This window comes from Marmota monax, unplaced genomic scaffold (genome assembly GCF_021218885.2).
Source record: "Marmota monax isolate L192 unplaced genomic scaffold, Marmota_monax_Labrador192_F-V1.1 WCK01_AAM20220418_F8-fsc00186, whole genome shotgun sequence".
Lineage (NCBI taxonomy): Eukaryota > Metazoa > Chordata > Mammalia > Rodentia > Sciuridae > Marmota > Marmota monax.
In genome coordinates this window covers 413,533-428,238 of record NW_026694725.1, presented here as the reverse complement: position 1 = coordinate 428,238, position 14,706 = coordinate 413,533, and the positions used below count along the sequence as shown (strand labels likewise).

The window sequence follows — 14,706 nt, the reverse complement described above, 5'->3', positions numbered from 1 at the left end:
AAGATAATGTGAACCCAACTTCCCTTCCTTTTCAATGTGTCTCTTCCTATCCAGGTCCTGTAATCCCTCACCTGGATTTTTAGCTCTTGTGAAGGAATTTCTGTGCCTGGATGATTGTTCAAATTCATGTTTCAGTGACGGAAAGAGTGCTGCAAAGTCATCATCACCATCTTGCTGAGACCCACTCCTATTGCCTGACATGATCACCCACATGATCCCACTACCTAGAACCACACATACTTGGTAGACACTCCAGTAAAGCTTGCTGATTGAATGAATCCAGGTGATGACTCTATTTATTGTCTTACCTTGGATTTGTGCTGGGTCATGCTGCTGGGAATTCAGGTAACAACCCTCCCTCCCACCATATAAGATCTATCCTGGTGAATGTTCATGTCACCCAGCCCCCTACACACACACACACACACACACACACACACACACACACACACTTGCCATCATTCAGTCTTAACAAGCTTAGCTGGGAGCAGCCAATGCCTTTCCATCTATGGCCACTAGGGGGCAGATGTGTCGCGTGTTCAGACAACACCAGTTGGTTTGGCGCCGCCTACAAAGTCACCTTGGGTGTCTGGGCTGAACAGAATACTAAATGGCTCTGTCAGGATCCGTCTACCTCACAGGTCACCATAGAGGTAAGAGGTGCAGAAAGGTCATAAATGCAAGTCCTGTATGCTCATGCTGAGTGCGAAGGGTGAAACTAGAGTGGGCTCCCTTTTTCTGCTGTCCCTGCAGTGGGGATCCCAAGTCATGTCACCTTTGGGGAAGAAAGGCTTGGGATCTGTTCCTCCATTTCACTCCCCACAGTGAAAGAGGCAAGGATTCCTTACTAGAAAATTGCCAAGGAGTAGCAACAGGCCTGAGCAGTGGAACAGAAGGAAAAGGACCCCTTTGGGGGCCCATGAGTGGGTGGGGGTCAGGATAGGCGGGGCCAGGGCCAAGCTGAGCTGGTGTTTGTATCCTTGTCCCATCTCAGCCGATCCTCCAGGCACCTCTGGGAGGTGAGAATCATTATTCCAAATTTTCACATCAGGAAACTGAGGGTCAGACTGGCTAGGAAACTAGTCCAGAGACTCACAGCTGACATGGGACCAAGCCAGGCCTCCAGCACAGGGCAGGCTGGTTTCACAGGTTCTGCCCTGCCCCCCGTAGGACTGCCAATCAAGAGGAGACCAAGGCTTTGGAAATGAGCAAACTCTGGTGGTCTGGGGAAGGTAGTGGAACCCCAGGGGAGAACCTGGTTGACCCCTAAACATCCCTCAAACCTCATGTGTTTCTCACAGAAAGTCAGCAGAGGTGGGCGACTTAATCAAGGAAATAAGGAAAGTCAAGGAAACAGGAGTGGGCAGGGAAAGTGCCCTGCCCAGGGCTGACCACTCACAAGCAATAAAATCTAGTGATTTTTTTTTTTTTTTAACTGGGGGTCAAGCAATGGAGGAGAACACATGCCGTCCATCTCCTGAGTCCCAGGGGCACTAGACATGCTCAGGACTTCTCTGTTTCTTACTCTGGTTCCTCCTGTGTATGGTGGGAGGCAGTCACCTCCACTACCCTTCACCCGGTCTTCAAGATGCCAATTAGCCTGCTCCACTCAGGCCTCGAATGAAAAGGTTAGAGACATAAAGAAAACCAAACTGTGGGCCTAAAAAAAGAAGGGTGTAAATTCTGAGTTTTTTTCAAGGATTTTGATAGAACATGAAGGCTTTTTGGAGTTTTTTAGTTTTTTGTTTTTTTGTGTTTTATTACGGTGGTAGGGGCAGGGTACTAGGGATCGAACTCAGGGGCACTTGACCAAGAAGCCACATCCCCAGCCCTATTTTGTATTTTTTTTTAAGTTTTCAAAATTTTTTTTAATATTTATTTTTTTAGTTGTAGTTGGACACAATATCTTTATTTATTTATTTTTATGTGGTACTGAGGACCGAACCCAGGGCCTCACACATGCTAGGTGAGCCCTCTACCACTGATCCACAACCCCAGCCCCCCTATTTTGTATTTTATTTAGAGACAGGGTCTCACTGAGTTGCTTAGCACCTGGCTTTTGCTGAGTCTGGCTTTGAACTCATGATACTCAGCCTCCTGAGCCTCTGGGATTACAGGAGTGCAGCACTCCACCCGGTGAACATGAGTTTTTATAGAATAAAATGCTAAGTATTTTCCTTTTCCTTTCCTCCTCAACCCCTACTCATTTTGGGTTTTTTTTTTTATTTATTTATTTTTTTTTTAATTTTTTTTATTGGTTGTTCAAAACATTATAAAGCTCTTGACATATCATATTTCATACATTAGATTCCAGTTGGTTATGAACTCCCAATTTTACCCCAAATACAGATTGCAGAATCACATCGGTTACACATCCACATTTTTACATAATGCCCTATTAGTAACTGTTGTATTCTGCTACCTTTCCTATCCTCTACCATCCCCCCTCCCTCCCCTCCCATCTTCTCTCTCTACCCCATCCACTGTAATTCATATCTCTCCTTGTTTATTTTCCCATTCCCCTCACAACCTCTTATATGTAATTTTGTATAACAATGAGGGTCTCCCTCCATTACCATGCAATTTCCCTTTTCTCTCCCTTTCCATCCCACCTCATGTATCTGTTTAATGTTAATCTTTTCTTCCTGCTCTTCCTCCCTGCTCTGTTCTTAGTTGCTCTCATTATATCAAAGAAGACATTTGGTATTTGTTTTTTAGGGATTGGCTAGCTTCACTAAGCATAATCTGCTCTAGTGCCATCCATTTCCCTGCAAATTCTATGATTTTGTCATTTTTTAGTGCTGTGTAATACTCCATGGTGTATAAATGCCACATTTTTTTTATCCATTCATCTATTGAAGGGCATCAGGGTTGGTTCCACAGTCTAGCAATTGTGAATTGTGCTGCTATGAACATCGATGTAGCAGTATCCCTGTAGTACGCTCTTTTAAGGTCTTCTGGGAAAAGTCCAAGAAGGGCAATAGCTGGGTCAAATGGTGGTTCCATTCCCAGCTTTCCCAGGAGTCTCCATACTGTTTTCCAGATTGGCTGCACCAGTTTGCAGTCCCACCAGCAATGTACAAGTGTACCCTTTTCCCCACATCCTCACCAGCACTTGTTGTTGTTTGACTTCATAATGGCTGCCAATCTTACTGGAGTGAGATGGTATCTTAGGGTGGTTTTGATTTGCATTTCTCTGACTGCTAGAGAGAAGATCTTAGAAGATGGAAAAATATACCCCTACTCATTTTGATTCCAGGAAACAAACAGAATCAGCCGAGCGCTGGCCCCATGCTAGGCAGGGGTGAGGCCAGGGGCGCGGGCAGCTGGGCCCCTGGATGGGAAGAGCAGCAGCACAAAGCTTAGGTCAGCAAGGGTCATGCTGGGACATGTTCTTTCCACTTGGTAGCTATGAGTGACCTCAATATTGGGACGGGACTGTCTGAGGAAATGTCCCCCATGTCCACCATGGGCTCCTGGTGGGAGAAAGTGACAGGGCACCTGGAGCCACAGAGTCCTCACTTTCTGAGAGCCAGGTTTATGTTTCCAGGAGACAAGGTGGCGATGGGGCTCCATCTCCCTGTGCCAGTTCCCTTCCCATGGGCTCACATGGGGAAGGGCCAGATTGCAAGGGACCGTGTCCTCCTGCCCCATTAACCGACAGGCATCTCTCCTGCATAAGAAAACATGGATTTCTTTACCTGAAGTAGGTGCTCGGACCCCTGCCTGCTCAAGCCAGCACCACTGCTTCTCCTACTGCACCTGTAGGAAAGCTTTCTTCAGTTGATTCTCCTTCCTCTAAGGCACTCAGAGATCTCCAAGTGTCCTCCTGATCACAGAGGTAAGCAGGTCCCAGCCCTATTCTCCCTAATTAACTGGGAGAGAGAAGATCAGTTCATCACGGATCAGATGGACAGGAGCACACAGGTATCCCACTTCTCAGGTCTGGGTCTTGCTCCTGAGACAGAGGTTACTGCACTTTAAGGATGGGTTTTAATTTTAAATTTTAACACAAAATTTTCCTTTGTGTAAAGGCTCGGGTGGGAGGTGTCCCCCAAAAGTTGCTGACACGTAGTGGGTGCCCCCGACACAGCAGCGCTCAGGACCTCCACAGGTGCAGGCTGTTGTTGCTCCCAAGTGTGACAATCTGTGATCCTCCTTCTCTTGCCAGAGGATTCTCTGACCCTGACAGAGGCAGCACCAGCCCCTGCTGTGAGGAAGAGGGGAACAGAATGCAGATGGGAACAGGACCGCAGAGGCCGCAGCATCTCATCCTCCTGTGCCCTCGGAGGCTGTGGCCACTGAACAGGTCTGGTCTTCTCTGGGTAGAGCCATCAGGGTGACCCCTTGAAGGCCCTTCAGCATATGAAATCAGTAGCCAATTAGAAAACTAAGCTTCGGGTAGCTTCTGATGGGGCTGGAGCACAGAAGGGTCTAGACACAGATGAAAGGTATTCTGCTTCCCGTGTGTTTTGGCTTGGATGTGAGGTGTCCCCCAAAGGCTCTCAGGTGAGGCAGTGTGAGAGGGTTCAGAGGGAAATGACTGGGTGGTGAGAGCCTTAACCCAGTCAGTGAGTTAATCCCCTGGTGGGATTCACTGAGTGGGAACTAGAGGCAGGCGGGGTGTCTAGAGGAGGTGGGAACTGGAGGGCGTGTCTTTGGGTATATATTTGTATCTGGAGAGTGGAGACCTTGCTCTCTCTGCTTCCTGGTCATCGTGGGAGCTGCTTCCCTCTGCCCTACTCTTGTGCCTTGATGGTCAGCCTCGCCTGGAGCCCCGAATGGAATGGAACCTAGTGTTCTGGACTGAGACCTCTAAAACGGCGAGCCTCCAAGTAAACTTTTCCTCCTCTACAATTGTTCTGGTCAGGGTCTTTGTCACAGCAGAAAAAAAAAAAAAAACTGACTAAAACACTTTGTGACCCAAAGCTCCAGACCACTGCCACCGGAACTCTGTCTACCCCAGAGGTCATGGAGGGCAAGAGCACCAGGCCTGATACCATGAGAGGGGTTCCAGACAGGGGAAGGGAGCTCACAGCAGAACCTGGGCGTCTTCACGGGGGCTGGACATCAGCTCCCTCACCAGGGGGCCCTGGGGCTGTGCTGTGGAGAGCCAGGGCTGTGAGGTGGATGTTGTTCCTCCAAGGGTTCCTGTGTTGGAAACTCAGTCCCCAGGGTGACCGTGTTGAGAGGGGCCTAGTGGGAGGTCCTGGGTCAAAAGTGATTAAGGGATCTCTCATGGAATTCTGATTAGTTTTTCCCCATTGATTCTTTTTAATTATACATGACAATAGAATCCATTTTGACATAATTACAAAAGCATGGAATATATCTTTTTCTAATTCCGATGCCAGTACCTCTTCTTTTCCTTCTCTCTCCACCCCACCCCTGGCTCCCTTCCCTATATTGATCTTTCTGCCATTTACCCATAGTTTGTTTTTAATTAATTTCTGGATGTACTCACTGTCTGATTAGTACTTGTGAGAGGATTGTTATAAAAGCTGAGCATGACCCCCATCCTACCTCTGGCTCGTTTTGAGATGTGATCCTCCCCTCCCCCACCCCACATATGCTCCCATGGCCTGCCAAGGGGACTTCACCAGAGCCTGCTTTGTGCTGCTTAGACTTTCAACTCTAAAACTGTGAGTTTAATAAACCTCTCTTCTTTATAAAGTTAGTCTTCCTCAGGTATTTCATTCTGGCAACGAAAAGATGACTAATAAACCGAGTTCTAGGGGTGAAACATATTTGCCTGGCCCAGAGTTATACCTGGGATGCATGGAGTTTTGATGAAGCATACAAGCTCTACACTTCTTCAACCCAAAGTCAGAGAGAAAGAGGGCCAACCAATCTCCAGGTCTGGGATCTGTGGAAATAATGGACACCTATAGGCCTGAATCACTGGTAAGCTGTGAGACCTAAGCAAACCATTTCTCTTAAGGAGCCTCATCTTCAGCAACAGGAAATGCCCATGGGTGACCTGCTCAAGTGATTCTATGACATTTAGCATTGGTATGTAAGTTGTCCACAAAATGACCCCTCCTATGACAGGCTACTTTGAAACTCTTCAACACTTGACAAGCACACTTTGAATGCATCCAAGGAAACAATGGCAGGTTCCTTGAGTTATGAAAACTTAAGCGATTCTCATCCTCAGGGATTTCTTAGAGTGTGAGCTCACCCAAGGTCTTGTTCTCTCTCCTCCCTGCCTCAGGTGCATAAACCTCCTCACCCTAGAATGTTTAGGTGGGATGAGGACTTGTTTAAGTCCCTCATATCCCATGCACACCTGGACAGGGCAGGGGCCAGGCTCAAGTTACACAGGACTCAGAGGCGGAGAAGAGACAGAGCCTAATCCTGCTCTGCCCAGACACACTCTTCTGACCTGTCAATTCCCCTCTGTCCTTTTCTGTCTCCCTTTACTGCCACCTCCATCTCCTGACCTCCACTGAAGTGGTCTTTCCTCTCCCTTCCAAAAAGCATGAGAAAGGAAGGACATAAAGAGGCAGACAAATAAAAAGCTGGGGAGAGGAATCAAATTAACATTTTACATGATAAAATGTGCCATTCCACATCAGAGCAAATCCCTAAAAGATGAAAAATGTATTGCCATTCTGTTCTGCATGAAATGATTGAGGGCGCTGTAGAAGGAAGAGGGAATACGTTCCAAACCCTCCGTCGGTGTTTGTCTCCTAGATCACATGTGTGTGCAGGTATGTACTCATGAAGCATGAGGCTGGGGGAAGTCAATTGACCTAAGTCTTCCCCAAAGAGAGACCTTCAGAGTATCACTCATGGAAGCAAAGGACTTATAACTGTTGCAGGAAGGTATAAGCCCAGCCTCCAGGGTCACATAGTAAAACTCCATTATAAACAGATTTTAGGAAGACAAAGCCCAGAGAAGTGAAGACACTTGCCTAAAGCCATCAGAGGAAATTAGTTCCAAATCCTAGGATAGAAATCTGCTCTCCACGTACTGTCCAATGGAGTGATTAGTACAGTTTAGGTATGATTTTGCCCGTGTTTTCCACTGGTGGGCACTAAAATATTTAAAATAAAATGAAAACAGAATGGAAAAGACAGAGTAGAATAGAATAGAATAGAATGGGGTAGATGAAATTAGAAGTCAGGATAAGTGTTATTTCCCAAAGCATGTGTTTCACATGTATGCACATGTGGGCACATGGACACACGTGTATATTCACTCACATGTACACGGGTGTGTGCCCTCTGCGTCAATGGATCAGCATCACAAAATGTTTGAAGGCTACCAGTTTAGCCTGGAGGTAAAGTATATAGCCCTGGTTCAAATCCTGGTTCTCAGTGAACTTTTGGACAATTGCTTTTACCTTTCTGAACTTTGGCTTCCTATAAATTGAGGATAGTGATAGACTCTATCTCACAAGATGCAGAAAGTGAACGGACACAATCCATGTAAGGTGTGAATCCAGTAAAGGACACCATGACACTGTGACACCAAGTAAATGCCAACTATTAAATACACATAGGCTGGTGTAGACGTGCGTGTGGGCATAGACACGGTATGTCTAGGTAGGTGTGAACATAGGGGTAGGTGTAGGGATGTGTCTACACATGCATATAAAGGATCCTAACTCCAAGGGAAACAAAAGACCCCAGCAGTCGGCCCCAATAAAGAAGCCAGCTATTGGGAGGCTATTGGGAGGAATCAATGATACTAAAGGAGGCACCTGTCCACAAGTAGGGTCTGCACCTGAAACCCATCATCCCACCATCCATGTTCAAGTGCTGCCTGGTGCCTGCTTATATAAGCGTGTTTAAAGGGTTGGTTCCCTCCACAGGAGAATGGGCAGTTTGGGGTCACCTGATCAAAAAGGGGAGAAGGGGAAATCCTGAAGACGAATCTTGCCTCCTTACTCACTCCGCAGGGCTTAGGGGTCACTGTCTTTCTCACTCTGCTGCTTCCTCCCAGGACAGCTGGAGAAACCAGGGACTGGAGAATTTGCTGCCTGGGGAGACCTGCAAGAGGGAGAGCTGAAGGGCAACGATGCTGCTGCTGTCGCTGCTCCGTGGTATTTATTTATTTTCTGTTCGCGAGTAAACTCTCGGCCCCCTGAGGAAAGATGGAGTTGGGGGAAGGATGCGGAGCCTTGGAATCTTTTGCATCCAGGGATGTGAGTGGGATTTTATATTTAGCGGATGACTCACCTCCAAGCACATTAGTCACTGCCTCCCAGCTCCATTCTGGCAGGCGGGATGCTGGGGAGCTCAGTGGGGTGAGATCAGATAGGATGTTGGGAGAAAGCGTGAGAGAGCTCCAGGGGGAAGAGACTGGGAGACCCAAAGGAGAGAGGGAGATTAAAGCCCCAGAGCTGAAAGCACAGAGAAAGTCAGACTCAGCAGAGAAGTTCCAGGGCAGCAGGGGACACAGGCTCCCATTGCCTCATGCACCCAGCCACAGGGGAGGGAGAGGAGAGGAGAGCAAGGCCCAGGGCACCTGCATCGTCACCAGCCCTCCAAGTGGTCATCTCTCGAAGTGCAGGATGTTCATGTGCTTGGGCCTCCTCTGTGGGCTGCCCATGGCAGTGACTGTCTAGCAGACAGTCTGGCACAGTCTAGTGGCCAGAGCAGACTGTGCCTAGACTGCGCCTGGGTCAGAGGCTTGAGCAGGGCAGATAAAGACAGCATTGTGAAGGATGCTCTGTGTCGTGAGAGGGAAAGGAGCCTGTGGGGTTTAGGGCCAACGATCTCATAATGGACTCGGGCCACCTATGTCAGAAGACCTGGAGAATTCCAGCACCTTGAAGTGCCAGCCCCCATCCTGGCCCTGTTCCACCTGACTTCCTCTGGGCAGGTCCAGAGACGCTGCCCTCACAGAGTGCAGGTGCTTCTCAGGCATACTCAGGAGCAAACCCCGGGTCTCCTGCTGCATTGCAGCCTCTGGAGGCTCAACTTCTGGTGGATGTGGGATGGGAGCAAGTTGATGGGCTTCTATGAGCCTTGTTTACCATGAGAAATGTGAGGTGCCCACTTGAAAAGGATTGTTTAACTTTTTCAATAAAAGAAAAGAATATAAAGTTAGCTCATTGTGTTTTTTTTTTCCTCCAGAAGAAATCTACATACTTCCTAATAGAACAGGGTCAGGCCACGTGAGAGAAAAACCAAACCTGACCAGATCCCCAGCTCCAGCAATGGCAGATGTTGTCCTGAAGCAGACTCCCTTTCTCACCACGACCCTCATGGTAGGTATCTCACTGCCAAGGACAGGAGACAGAGGCTGAGCCGTATCCATGGCTGGGCAGCCATCACTAACTGTTAGGACTCAAATTCAGGCCCAGAGCCCATGTGACAGTCCTTCAAACCATCACTTGCCTCTGTACTAGGATCCTCCAGGTCACTTAACAGACCTACCAGACTCTTGCAGATATAGTCAGGTATCAGTTTTGCCCTCAGGCCAGCCCCCTCTTCGTTCTCCCTTCTATTCATCATGCCCCTAATTTTGAAAAGGCTCCTTTAGGTTCTCCCTGGACTTTCGGCCCATTTCCTTTAATTCCTGGAGCTTTGTACAGTTTCTTCCTGACATTCGTGGCTTTCCTGGACTCTGTACTCCTGAGAGCCAGGGTTGTGACTTTTCACTTTTCCTGCATTCGTCATAACTTAAAGATTTGTACCTAGAGAAATAGCCCTCATTGACAGGTAGACCCACCATGCAACGAGTGTTCTGGAAGTGCCCCAGATAGAGCTACACATCCCACCTCAAGATGCAAGGACCTAGTTCTGCCCCTGAATAATTTCCTTCTCTGCAAGTCTTTGCTGCCTTCTGCTGTCCGCAGAGGTGACTGGCATGAGCAGCTTGCCAGGCACAGCCCTGGGCTGGGTGCTGAGGACAGGAGGCTCCAGCAGAAATAGAACCAAGTGCATGCAGTTCTTTCTCTCTCCCTTTCCCTTTCCACCAACTAGACTGCAAGCCCCTGGAGGAGGGGGCCATGCACTTCCTTCCTGTGCATCCTGATCCCCAACCCCCAACCCACACTGCCTGCTGGTGCTGAGGACATATGTATGATAGACCAGATGTAGTGAGATAAGCAAATAATCCCAGAGCAAATGTGAGAGATGATGGAGGGAGCTGGAAGACTCCTCAGAGAACCCTGTCCACATTCCTCATCCCCAACCTCAGTTATTTAATCTTGAAAATAATAGCTACCTCACAGGAGGATTCAGTGAGACAGTACCTGTTAAACGTGATCAGCCAAGTGCTGGCTCATAAGACACATGCATAAAATGGCAACTGATGAACAAAATTAACTTTATGTTAGTGCAAGCTACATGTTTACCAAAAACTGAAGGTGGGAGTGTATTAAAGGTTGCAGCCCCCTGTGATAAGCCATGATGCTTTGGCCATGTCGCCCTGTAATGTTCACATCAATCCTATTTTACCGAAGAAGAAGCAGAAACTCAGAGAGGTCAAGTTATCTACCCAGAATGACACAACTGGCAGGTGATCAAGCCTTACCTTAAACAGATGCTTATCTGCCCCCATAGTTGGAGCTCATTCCTTTAAATAACAATGCTTCCACACTCAGGGAGATTTAGGGAAGAAGATTTTTTTTTTTCACATGAGGTGTGGAAGGTTATGGGAGGGTCACAGAGAGAGGAAGGATGATGAGCCACAAAGCAACCTTGGGACATTCCTTTAAGGCCAGTGGCTTATCCCTAGAGAGGAGGCTGAGCTGTGTACAGTTATCACGAGAAAAGCAGAGGCCATGTCAAGGATGAGCACAGGTGATCAGGAAAAGAGTCTCATCATAACATTGGCAGTGTCCAGGAAGGCCCTTTGGCCTTAGAGATACCACTGGCTAGGGGACAGAGTAGGGCAGGGGTCCTATAGGAGGCAGGGGTGGGCAGCACCCCAGCTTTTACTCCATGTGCATGAGTGTAAGGTGCATATGCCCCATTCACAGAGCTATCTAATGTCATGAGCATGAAGTCCCTGGAGAAAAAAGCATCATGGCCCTTGGTCCCTTGGATCAAAGAATCAAGAGGGAAAGAATGTCCCCTCCCCACTTGCATCTCTCTTGATGCCTAAAAAGCCATTACTGTCTGGAAGCATTGCACATCCAGTTGAGATTTATCCTACTGAAATCAACGCAATGAAACACAGGAGAAGACAGATTCCCAACTCCTTTATTCCAGGTGCAGGGGCCTGCTGAGTCTGGCCGGCTGGTCCATCGCCTCACACTGGCAATCACTGCCTGGTGCTACAGAAGATTTCTCCATGCCCTCTGACTTTCCCACCAGACTGAGTCCCCTAGAGGAGCTGGGGACATGGTGCTTTTCTGATTTGGACGTGCCCAGCAGACCACCTGGCACACAGTAAGCAGTTAATTATACTTAATTAGAGCCTATTAGGGGGATTGCCTTTTAGCATTCTAGAAGAACTGGAAGACAGTGTAACATTTTCCTATCCTTTATTGTTTGTCATTTCTAATTTGTGAGTCATTAATCATTGAAAATCCAGCCTTAAAAGCAGAATGGGCCCAGGGGTTTGGGTGCTAGACATCTTGGTTCTCTGTCTTCTGTTTTGTGATGTTCTGAATAAGAGCAGGGATCGGAGGAATTTGAGTGCCTCAGTTCTATTCTATCACTCTGAGGTTTTGGTTGCATGTTGTTGGCAAACATGGGATGGATGGAGGGCAGTTCTGTCTTAGGACTGTAGTGGGACTGTGATTCCAGGAGCCACTCTCCCTCCTGGTGCAATTTTGTCACGTGCCCTCATCTGGATTTGCCCCCTTGAGTTTTCAAATTCCTGGGGTTGAGAAGGTGGTTTTCTTGCAACTCTGCTGCCAACACCTTCCTTCTTGAGTTTAGGTCTATGCATCTTTTTTTAAAAAATATATATTTTTTTAATTGTAGGTGGACACAATACCTTTATTTAATTCATTTATATGTGGTGCTGAGGATCGAACCCAGTGCCTCACACATGCAAGGCAAGTGCTTTACCATTGAGCCACAATCTCAGCCAAGCATTGCCACTTATATGTCCGTGGTTATCTGACAATTCATCAAAATGTCCTCTGCCTTAAAAAAACTCTAGGGGCTTACAATGCTCAAGAAGCAATTTTGTTTGTTTGCTTCTCCAAGTTTTTCTCTACTCAACAACAGGAAATTCTGCCAGATGTAATCTACCCCCAACTCACTGAAGACAGAATGGATCCTCCCACAAGGCTTGGGGACCAGATAGTCAGATCTGGGGTAGGGAGTCGGAATATTCCTCCCTTGTCCCTCTCCTGTGTGGCTGGGGCCACAGGATCCAGTCCTTCTGCTCTTAACAACCTTCCCTGGTCCAGCAGAGCCAGGAACACCAGGTAGAACCCCTTCCCCACACACCTGCATGGACCACTTACATGAGCGGCCCTTCCTGGGGAAACCTGGGATATTTTTTCCACTGTACACCAGTTTAATTAGCAAAGAGAACGTAGTTTGGGCATGCAGTTTTTCAAAAGAACTGTCTTGAGGACAGTCCAAATTTGACTTGATTTTGTTTCTCACATATTTTATAGCTATAACTTATTCTGATACTCTGGAATTATGAATGACAAAAACCACCTCAAGCAGGATACACTCAACTTCAAGATCTTCACCTACACTATCCCTAACTCTCATAATAACTCCACAAGGTAGATAGGATCTTTTTTATTTCTGTAGACCAGTTTTCTGTCCTTCTAAAGTTTTGGGGGCCCCAAAGCTATATCCATGTGAGTGAATGTGTGTGAGTGGATGTGTGTGAACCTGTGCAAAAGATGGTAAGAGCAGAATCGCAGGCCTAATCTAATCATGTGACTGATTTAACCAAGGACAAAGAAATAGATCATATTGCAAAGAATCAACAGGGTGGATTAGATGAGCCATTAAGCAATTGACGTGTTTCTTGGCAACTGAAAAGCATGGTGCCAAAAAACAAAAATAAATTGACTTGTGCCCATAGAACTGGTTGTGCAAACAGGCATGGTCACGAATACAAATGGGTAACTGAGAATGGAACAAGGGGTGGGTTGTTGTCCTTTATGAAAGGGGCTCCATACACCTTTTTTTTTTTTTTTTTTTTTTTTAGCATGGCTCTCAGTTTGTAAACCCATTTAGCTACTCGGGCACACCCTAGGTGGCCTTTCTGATTTCTTTCCCATACCTCACCTGTCCATGTGTCACTGACAGCTTTCCTGATGAACAATGAGGCCCGTGCATCTCACCTCCAGGTGAGGACACTGACATTTAAGGGGATGGAGGATGGAAGACTCTAACTGGCAGCCATCTAAAATCATCTAAATAAGTAATTTGTCAACTACTACGTCCTCTCATTCTGCTTCCCAAAATTAGGAGAGGGTTTTACAAATGGGTGGATGGAAAGAAGAACAAATGGGAAAAAATAAATGAATAAATAAAGAAATGTACATATAGACATGGAGCATGAATGAGCACTTCTCTCAAGCTATCCATCTGCTGATGATATCGAAGACCAGCATCTGGGCCCTTATATGGAGGTATTATCTTAGATGATTTGTTAAAGAATTCCTGCTGAAAAACCTAGCCAAAGAAATTGTACCTAGGGTAGAGAACATAAGGAACAGGGACATATGTACTCCTCTGGATGTTATGATGCCATATCCAAGTGAATGTTAAAACCAATGGCCCTTCAGGAGCTTCACAGAACTGTCACCCTAAATGTGTCTTAATGCTATGACTTCAGCTTTAATCAAGATTTGTTGTGTGATAAAGTTAGTTCTGCATGTGCTGTAAAATTATGGTTGAGAAAATTGTCCATTTTGTTATTCAAAGACAGCTATGAACATTTTTGTTATGTAACTTTTACCCTCTTCCCTGTTTTATCTTGGCTGGTAAGAAGCTCAGTGACAAACAAGATGATCAATCATAGTGAATAGATTGGCCTACAGCAATAGCACAACTTTCAGTCCCAATAAACAAATATATTTACTCTTGCTTAGACCTATATCTTTATCTACATCATGTATAACCTTAGTTTTGCCTGTCTCAGATAAGAAAAATAAATGAATAAAAGCATAGTGTTTATGTAATGCCAGCATGTTTATTTCTAATGCAGACTAGGAAGAGTGAAAAACAAAACAAGACTAATCTTCAAAGCACTTGTGTAGGCTCTGGGAATCAAATTCATTTGACTGATTGGTCTTGCACACCCAGCCATGAACACGTGTGTCCACCATGGTGCCCATAACATCCAGTGAGGCACACTCACTGTGAGCCCACCCACCCGCACTGCCACCCTCATCCCCAACGTTCTCTGGCTCAGACCTTAAGTTCTGCCAAAATCCAAGACCCAGCATGTAGATAGATGAGCAGATGATTTACCTACATGCAGTCAAGGTCTAACTGGTTCTGTTTAGCTTCAATCCTGTCTCTCTCTCCAACTGCAATTATTGCCGTCTTCAGTGAGTATGGAAAGTATCACAAGGAAGACCCTGGCTTTCCCCTGCTTCTCCTGCTGTATCACATCCACATTTTAAAACCATCTTGAGCCTGGTGTGGTGGTGCATGCCAGTAATCCCAGCAGCTCGGGAGGCTGAGGCAGGAGGATGGCGGATTCAACGCCAGCCTCAGCAAAAGCAAGACACTAACTCTGTGAGACCCTGTCTCTAAATATAATTCAAAATAGGGCTGGGGATGTGGCTCAGTGGTCGAGTGCCCCGATTTCAA

General features: G+C 46.7%; 1 long non-coding RNA gene across 1 annotated transcript; it reads left to right on the top strand.

The window, feature by feature from the left end:
• Positions 1-575: 575 nt before the first annotated feature.
• Positions 576-9,004, top strand: LOC124079028 (uncharacterized). The gene is made up of 3 exons (XR_006847121.2): positions 576-653; positions 3,708-3,841; positions 4,172-9,004. It is a non-coding gene; the product is annotated as an uncharacterized LOC124079028 (long non-coding RNA).
• The last annotated feature ends 5,702 nt before the right edge of the window (positions 9,005-14,706 follow it).